This window comes from Balaenoptera musculus, chromosome X (assembly GCF_009873245.2).
Source record: "Balaenoptera musculus isolate JJ_BM4_2016_0621 chromosome X, mBalMus1.pri.v3, whole genome shotgun sequence".
NCBI classification, from domain to species: Eukaryota; Metazoa; Chordata; class Mammalia; order Artiodactyla; family Balaenopteridae; genus Balaenoptera; species Balaenoptera musculus.
The window spans coordinates 82,575,648-82,584,187 of NC_045806.1; the positions used below are offsets into that span (position 1 = coordinate 82,575,648).

The following is an 8,540-nucleotide window of genomic DNA, read 5'->3' on the forward strand; positions in this document are numbered from 1 at the left end:
TATAGTTGCACAACTTAATACTAAAAAGCATTTACATCGTACACTTGAAGTAGATAAAGTATATGATGTTTGAATTATATTTCAAGAAAAGTGTTAAAAATGCAATTAAGGATGCTTTGAAAGTCATTATAGAAGTGGCAGAGAGGTAGAGTAGTCCAGTGCAAATAAATAATTTAACTTGGATTGGAGTGTTGGCACCTCAGCTTGGTGGTTGTGTGAGCTTGGGTAAACCAATTCTCAGCCTTTAACTGTAAAACAGGGGATAATACAACCTGTACTAGTGTGAGGATTAAATGGGATAGAGTAGGTAAAAATGCTTTGTAAATGGCAAAATGCTCTTCAAACGTAAGGTCTAGTAAGATAATACATTATATAATTATTATTGCAATATATGGTACATATGCGAAGTCCAGTATTTAACACCTGTATTTTTATTCTTAGTCCCACAAGCTCCCTTGATAACAATCAGAAGAATTAACTTCAGATGAAGAACAATGCTCTTAATTATCCCCTTTTAATTTTAGATAATATAAAATTATTCTATTATATTGGTTGATATTTAGACAAGTGAGTTTTGTTCATGAGTCTCTGAACACCACATTTTCATCTTATGCTAATACTCTAAGAAGGCAATTTTGTTCAGAAAATCCAAAGATGATAACTCTATGGAAAAGATTTGAAAGCCAGGTTCTACAATATGACATTAAGAAGGCAGGGAAGAGAGGAGGAAGGATGTGTATTTCTTTACAAATCTTTGCTAAGAATCTTGGGGTGGGGAGAGAGAAGCAAACATCTGCAGTGGTAAATCACTTGAACAGTAAGCATGGGGAAACATTTGCACAACATACAACATATACTGTGCTGCAGAAATGGAGAGAGAATAATGCAGGGAAGATCTGCATGCACAAATATATGTGGCATAGGGAAACAAGTAAAAAATATATATTGACTATTTTCATCTTCAAAATTAATTAGCAAATATATTTTAATACTAGGCTGTAAGGGTCATTATCACTAGAACACAGTGACCTCAAATGGCATCTATCGCTCTAGCATAAGTCAACACCCCCGCCCAAACTTATGAGGTGCTCATTGTAAGTAGAGCAGAATTGAAATGGAGGATGTTGTCCCTGCTTTTGAGGACTAATTTGGCTAATTTAGAAAGAGTCTATATCTAGAAAGGACATATTGACATATACAACACCATAGAAATAAATGTGAATATGACACCAAGAACACAGAAGAGTAAGAAAAATTTACAAAAATGGAATAACCTGGATGGAGTGGGGTTACTCAAGAAAGGTCAGAGGTCATTAGCTACATTAGCTGCCCTTGAGCCAAATCCAACAAAAAGTTCTCTTTGGTTTGGTTTGTGTGCACTCACGTGCACACACACACACACAAACACAAATTATATTACATGTTTAAAAATTGAGAAAGTTACCATAAGAATTTAGATACCTGGTTTCTTCTGAAAAAGTAGATAATCAAAAAAACTGGGTCTACTTTCCTGCGTGGCAATAGTCAGCTTGACCTAAGTCACAGCTGTGTACTTTAGAGGCAGCCTGTGTTCTGTCCACCACATTCCCCTCCACTCCAAATTACATCTCTAGTGCATTGGTTAGGAAGATTGCTGTAAAGGCAAATCAGAGCAGAAGCTCTCAAATACTAGGTATGCAAGGAACATTTGTATGCTGTGTTTGTATGTTGTATGTATGTATGGAACCATTGAGTATGTATGTATGTATGTGCACACATGTATGAAACACCTGGCCTCAGTGTATGTTACATAAGAAACATTTGAGGTGTTGATTACAAATACCATTTCCTGGAATATACCACAGAACTACAGTTTCTGAGGCCAGGTGACTGGAATATGCATTTTCTTTTAACTAGCATCATAAATATTTCTTAGATACACATAAATTTGCAAATCACTGTTCTTGGTCATCTCCACTCAAATTCACTTTACTTACTGGTGGAAGATTAATCTTAATCTACATGTTGCTTTCTGCTAAAAAATCTTTAATGATTTCCTCTTATCTACTGAATAAAGTTCAAACTAGTCAGTCTGGCATACAAAGCCTGCTATGATATATTCCAAGGCACTTTTTCATTATCTTCTGACTACATATATCTTTTATTCTTTTCAGGTTGAACTACCTCTTCCTCATAAATGTCTCATACCTCTCTAACCTCTAGGCCTTGGCAGAGGCTTAACCTTATATGTGGAAATGTCTTTTTTCTATCTGCCTATTAACTGATACCAAGGTAGATACCTAACTTAAGTTGGGGCAATCATAATTTTTCCCCAGTGTTTCTCCCTAAGAGGTTGTAAAACTCAAGAGCTCATGACATTTATGTGTTCAGATATGTGGGGCAGAAAAGCAGAGAAAGACCTGGAATGGACCTTAGGTATCTACATTTTTGACAAGCAATTTGGTGGGTGATTCTGAAGCAAAGGAAATACTTTCAGAACCACTGGTATAGGAAATAAACATTGATCTGGAATCAGAAGACCCGTTTCTAAACTTGAGCCCACCATTAACTTACTGGGTGACAGCATAAATTGGCAAAGATTTCTGAGCTTCAGATTTGTGCATCTGTAAGATGTAGGAGTGGTGCAATGCACACGATTATCAAAAAATGGAATGATTGGGAATGCATACTTCTCTTCTGGTTGAACGTTGCTTTGCTATTTCTCCAACAGACTGTTTCTAACCTGTACAGTGTGATGCTGTGAATTTGTCCCAAACATAGTTCCATGATTGGTGACCACAAAGAAACCTACTCTGTAGAATAGGACTTGAACCAGATGACGTAAAGGTTTTCTTTCCCTCATTGACTTCAGAGAAGGAGTTGTGAGAAAAACAAAAAGAAAAGAAAACAAAACAACAAAAAAAACGGAGATGCTAAGTGTGTGCTGAAAGAGAACTGTCCACTGAAGCTGAAGCTGAAATCATACAGAGATGGACAAAGGGAATTTATTACAGGGTTACAGAGAAGCATCTGTTATGGGGTCTGATTTAAATCTTTGGCTGTAGCAATTTTATTATGAACTTTATGTCTAAAAGCAATAACAGTGCAATAAATGAAATCTTCTGTATGTGTCTGATATTTTTATCAGTAGCTAATATACCATTCCTACAATATTTCCTAACATCTAACATGACGCTTGGAAGACTGTCCCTGGATAGAAATTTTCTAATTCTAGAAATGAACTTCTTGACTCACTTGTTCTTCATGGTAATATGACTAAAAAGTTCTGTACACAAGATTGTGTTTAATTTGGAAAAGTATCTTATTCAAACCTATGGTAAATACTAAGGATGATATGGAACATTTGTTAAACTACTAAAAGATCCAAGAACACTTCCTTGGTTCCAAGAAGTTTATATATACACATATTAATAAATATATGTACATACATATAAATAAATATATACACATATATATGTACATATACATGTATACATATATTGCCACCAGTCTTCAAAATTCCAAATGATTAGATAATTCAATTCAATGAGAAAAAAAACAGTTATACTTACTTTGGGTACATTATAAAACAAATCATCAATTTGCTCGTGGCAGCTGTAGACAGCCACAGTTTTTCAATTACAAATAAATAAAACATCTCAGCTTTATATACCATTACATGATGGTCTGAAGAAGATTCTGAACAAGTTGCATATTAAGTGTTGGGTGGAAAAGAACAACTGCCTTGTTTCTCAAAAGGAGTATTAAGTTTCCAGTAAAATTCAAGTATTTTCAAAAGATTTATCTCCCTCTTTCACATTGATAGAAAATGCATAAAATATGTTATGTCATATGTTGGAATAAATTCATTAGATACTCAAGTAGATAATGAAGTATTTGAAATTTTGGAGAAGGTGAAGAATCATGAAAATAACCATCTTCCTAGGTATTACCTACCACTCCTATTACCTTCTTTCTCTTTTGTTGACTTTATAACCATTTTGAAAATACACAAAAAGATAGAAAACATAGACATTAAGAGTGAGAACCTGCACAACCTGAACTGGTCATATACAGGTTACATAAATAGAGAAATTTTTCTAATGTAGATTTAAATTGACAAGTGATTAATTGAAGGAAGGTAGCTACCAAAAGTAAGTTTCCTTTAAATGCCAAAACAAGTTGCGTCTTGTTATTTGAAAAGTGCCAAAAATATTGACTGACCTGAAACATTGATTAAAAGCTGATTGCTTCGAGCAAATAATTCTGAAAGTTTCTCCTGTGTGGCTCTGCTAACTTTGGAAAAAAATTTGGCTTACCTGAAAGGTTGTAAATTCTTTAAATAAACATGCCATTATTTTTCAGAATTGTTATTTTCAACGTTTTTGTTTTGATTCAGGCAATCAGATCTCTTAATTTGAGCTTTTGAACATGCATCTTATTATGTGAACACTTATAAAAGTGTAAAATTGAATTGCTATATCTTGAAAGTAAATATTTTAGATCTATTAATTAAACTTATTGTTAGTAAATTTATAATTCTTTTCTTACAGTAATCTAAACACGACAAAATGTTTCTTTTGGGGGGGTTCTGGACACATTACACTTTTCAATGTAGATTAGGATTTATTTACACCAAAATAGACTTTATAATTCAACTTCTACTTGCTGAGGTAATTATATACTACGATATTAATGAATGCTAATTAGAATTAAGCCCAGAATCCTCTGACATATTGAATTTATTTAAAGTTTTACATTATAGCCTGTCTCACAGGCTATAGTTTTCACACAAATGATTTGATTCTTTTTATGAAGTATGGGATAAGTCACACTAATTGTATATACATATAAAATACATTTCTTCATGAGAATATAAAGACAAAACTAGTATTTAGATTATTTAAAATTCCATTATAAAATTTTATATAGAGCCAATCTTACAGAAGAGCATACATTATTTTCATAATTGATGCATACTCTCTTTATTTTTTGGTTGTTAACAACTTAATTTAGATATAATTCACAAACCACATAATTCACCCATTTAAAGAGGCTGGGGGGTGGAGGAAAAGAGGAAAAAAAGTAAAGTGTATAATTCAATGGGTTATGGAGTATTTTGAGCTGTAAAACTATAACCACAGTTATAGAACATTTTCATCATCCTCCCCCCAAAACCCCTCTACAAATTTAGCCATTAACACTCAATCCTCCCCCTCCCTTCTGTCCTAAGAAACCACTAATCTATATTTTGTCTTTATAGCTATGCCTTTATGGATATTTGATATAAATGGAATCATATGCAATGTGGTCTTTTGTGACCGGCTTCTTTCATATAGCATAATGTTTCCAAAGGTCATCCATGTTGTGGCATGTATCAGGGCATCATTTATTTTTTAGCCAAATAATATTCCATTGTAAGGATATACCACATTTTATTTATCCATTCATCAATTGATGGACATTTGGGCTATTTACATTTTTGGATTATTATGAATAATGCTGTCATGAATATCCATGTACAAGTATTTGTATGGATATATAATTTCAATCCTCTTGTTATATCATTAAGAGTGGAATTGCTGGGTCATATGGAAAATTTATGTTTAACTTTTGAGGAACTGCCAGACTGTTTTCCATAGTAGCTGCCGATTTTACATTCCCACCAGCAGTGTATGATGGTTCAAATTTTTCCACATCTGTGTCAATATTTATTTTAAATTTTTTGATTAAAGACATCCTAGACATCCTAGTGGGTGTGAAGTGAGTATCTCATGCTTTTGCTTTGCATTTCCTTACTAATGATATTAAACATTTCATCATGTGTTTGTTGGCCATTTTCATAAATTCTTTGGAGAAATGACTTTTCAGTTTTTTTGCCCACTTTATAATTATTTGTCTTTATACTGTTGAGTTGTAAGAGTTATTTTCATATTCCAGGTATAAATTTCTTATTATATATCATTTGCAAATATTTTCTCCAATTATGTGGTCTGTCTTTTTACTTTCTTGATGGCATCTTTTGAAGCACAGAAGTTTTAAAATTTGATGAAGTCCAGTTTATCTATTTTTTCTTTTGTTGCTTATGCTTTATGTGTCATATTTAAGAAACCATTGCCTAATCCAAGGTCATGAAGATTTACATGTATTTTTTTAAGAGTTTTATTTATTGTATCAATTCTGGATACTGGCATCCCTGAACCATTTCTGGGCTTTTTATTGTTGTTTGCTTGACTGGACTCTTTTAATAAAGTCTATTTCCCTTGCAGTGTAAAGCCTTTTATGTTGCATCTCAGAGTGTGTAGCCTTTGGGTATGTGCACAGCCACTCTGGAATGATAGTGTTTTTAACAGTCATTTAGCCAAGTATCATTAGCATAGCATTTTAGCAGTCTTTTCTTTGAGTCTCCCTTTCCCGGACACATCCAGTTGTTAGATAGATTCCACTAATTGCTGGCACATTGCTCTATTGGTTTGATCATGCTCTAGATCCTAATTGTTCCACAGTTTGATCCAATTAAATTGGGGCCCCTTCACAGGGATAGTTTTTGAGGCAGGTATTTGAGGTTTTTTCTCATATCAGGAAGTGTCTTAGCTATCACTTTTCATAATTTTCTCTGGTAAAGCAGTTGGCCTGTGATTTTGCTGCTTGTCTCATGGAGCTACCAGTCTCTTTTTATTTGCTTATCACCAAAATCTTCATCGTTTTCAAGAGGGCCCTTAGGCTTGAACTCCTCCACACTTCGTTTCAAATGAAGTCAGTTCATCTGTGGAATGCTTCAGAGCTCTCTGTTCTTATAAACTCTCTCTACCCCTGGGAAAAAGATCTCTGGACCACTACTGGGGATGCTAGACACAGTGGTAGCCTCTGGCCTTCTCCGCTTGCTTCTCACAGTATTTAACTTCTGCCCTATGAGTGAGCTGATTAGGATTCCAGGATCAGGATACCAGGATTCTCTGTCTCCAGCCATTGGAGTGGAGCCTCTACCATATGAATGGAGACTTGGTGGAGGAAGAGATATCCAACCTCTCCACCACACTCACCTAGAATTTAATTTTTGCAATGAGTAGCTTGGGGAGGGAGGAATGAGAAATGCTAGCAGCCTGCTCTTCCCAGATGATACTATGGCCCTTAACTGAAAGCTGGGGGGAGAAGGTGTCCTGTGTTCTTGGCTACATCCACAAGGAATGGAGTTGGAGTTTCTAGGCAGGAGTGAGGGATGGAATGGGTAATGGTTTAAATGTTAAAGACTTTTGCTGTTTTTACCAAGTTTTAGTATATTTTCTTGAATTTTTTTTCATTTGCTATATGCCCTTAGGTCAATTTATAGAGACTTAAAAGAAAACATATATATATTGATATAGATATAGAATAGATATTGGTATATAGATCTATATATATATTGAGAGGTATAAATTATGTATAGATATGTATTTATCTATATGTATATTTATCTATCTATCTATCTAATCTGTACCTCTATCTATATATCTATCTATCTAGCTTGTTTCACTGGGTAGCAGGCTACGGAGCTCTTCATGCTGCCATTCCAAAAGTGGAATTATTTATCTTTAAAGAAACAAACTTTTCTTCTTTTTCTTTTTTATTTAAACAATGATTTTATGCTTGATTACAACAGACACATTTATGCAACCAGGGAAGAGGTTGTGGATGACTCATATTTCCAACTGGGGGGAAGACTCCTTTGGTCTTGTAATATCAAGTCAACTGGTGAATATGGCTGTTAATCAGAATCAGACAGAATTTAGCATCTTTATTCTTTCTGTTCCTCTCAAGATGCTTTCAAACAGCAACAGCTTTCTTAATTAAATGATAGAGATCCTCAGGAAGATCAGGAGCAAGTCCTTGGGACTTAAGAATTCTCAAGATTTTATTGCCTGTCACAAAACGTACTTGTGCAACACCATGTGAGTCTCTCAGGATCACACCGTTTTGTAAGGGAGTCAGGCCCTTCTTGGCCAGTTTGTAGATCTATTCCTTCACATTGTCAGATGTCAGCTTCAGCCAGGTGGGGACACTGTGGCAGTAGAGCAGAGCCTTGTGGGACAGGCCCTTCCCTGAAACGTGCATGTGACCCATGGTGGTGGCGGTCTCTAAAGAAACATACTTTTTAATGTTCAACATGAAAGTCATTGTTCATTAGTATTGAATCTCTGCTTCACCAGGCCAATGATTACTTATCTTGTTTTGCCTATAGTTGTATCACCTCTAAAATTTATATTTCTTAGATGATGCTATTATTTTTGAAGGATAAAAAAATCAAGGTTTATGCTTCTTTATGTAACACAAACACACACATATGTTTACACCTACACATTATAGTGGCCTTAATAGATATTGATTAATTATTTATTCTGTGTCTATTAATTCCCTGAAATAGTATCAGACATCATGTTTCTTTTGATGAGTTGCTCTGCCACACTCCAACGAACATAATACTTGCCCCCATGACCATAGGAATCTATAAGTTGAACTAGTCACTGAAGCTGGGTCAAATAGAGCTTTATCTTTGGATAATTTCTTTTTCTGTAACTGAGAGT

The 8,540-nt window shown here is 34.5% G+C and overlaps 1 pseudogene; it reads right to left on the bottom strand.

The window, feature by feature from the left end:
- Positions 1-7,624: 7,624 nt before the first annotated feature.
- Positions 7,625-8,079, bottom strand: LOC118888851 (annotated as a pseudogene).
- Positions 8,080-8,540: the final 461 nt, after the last annotated feature.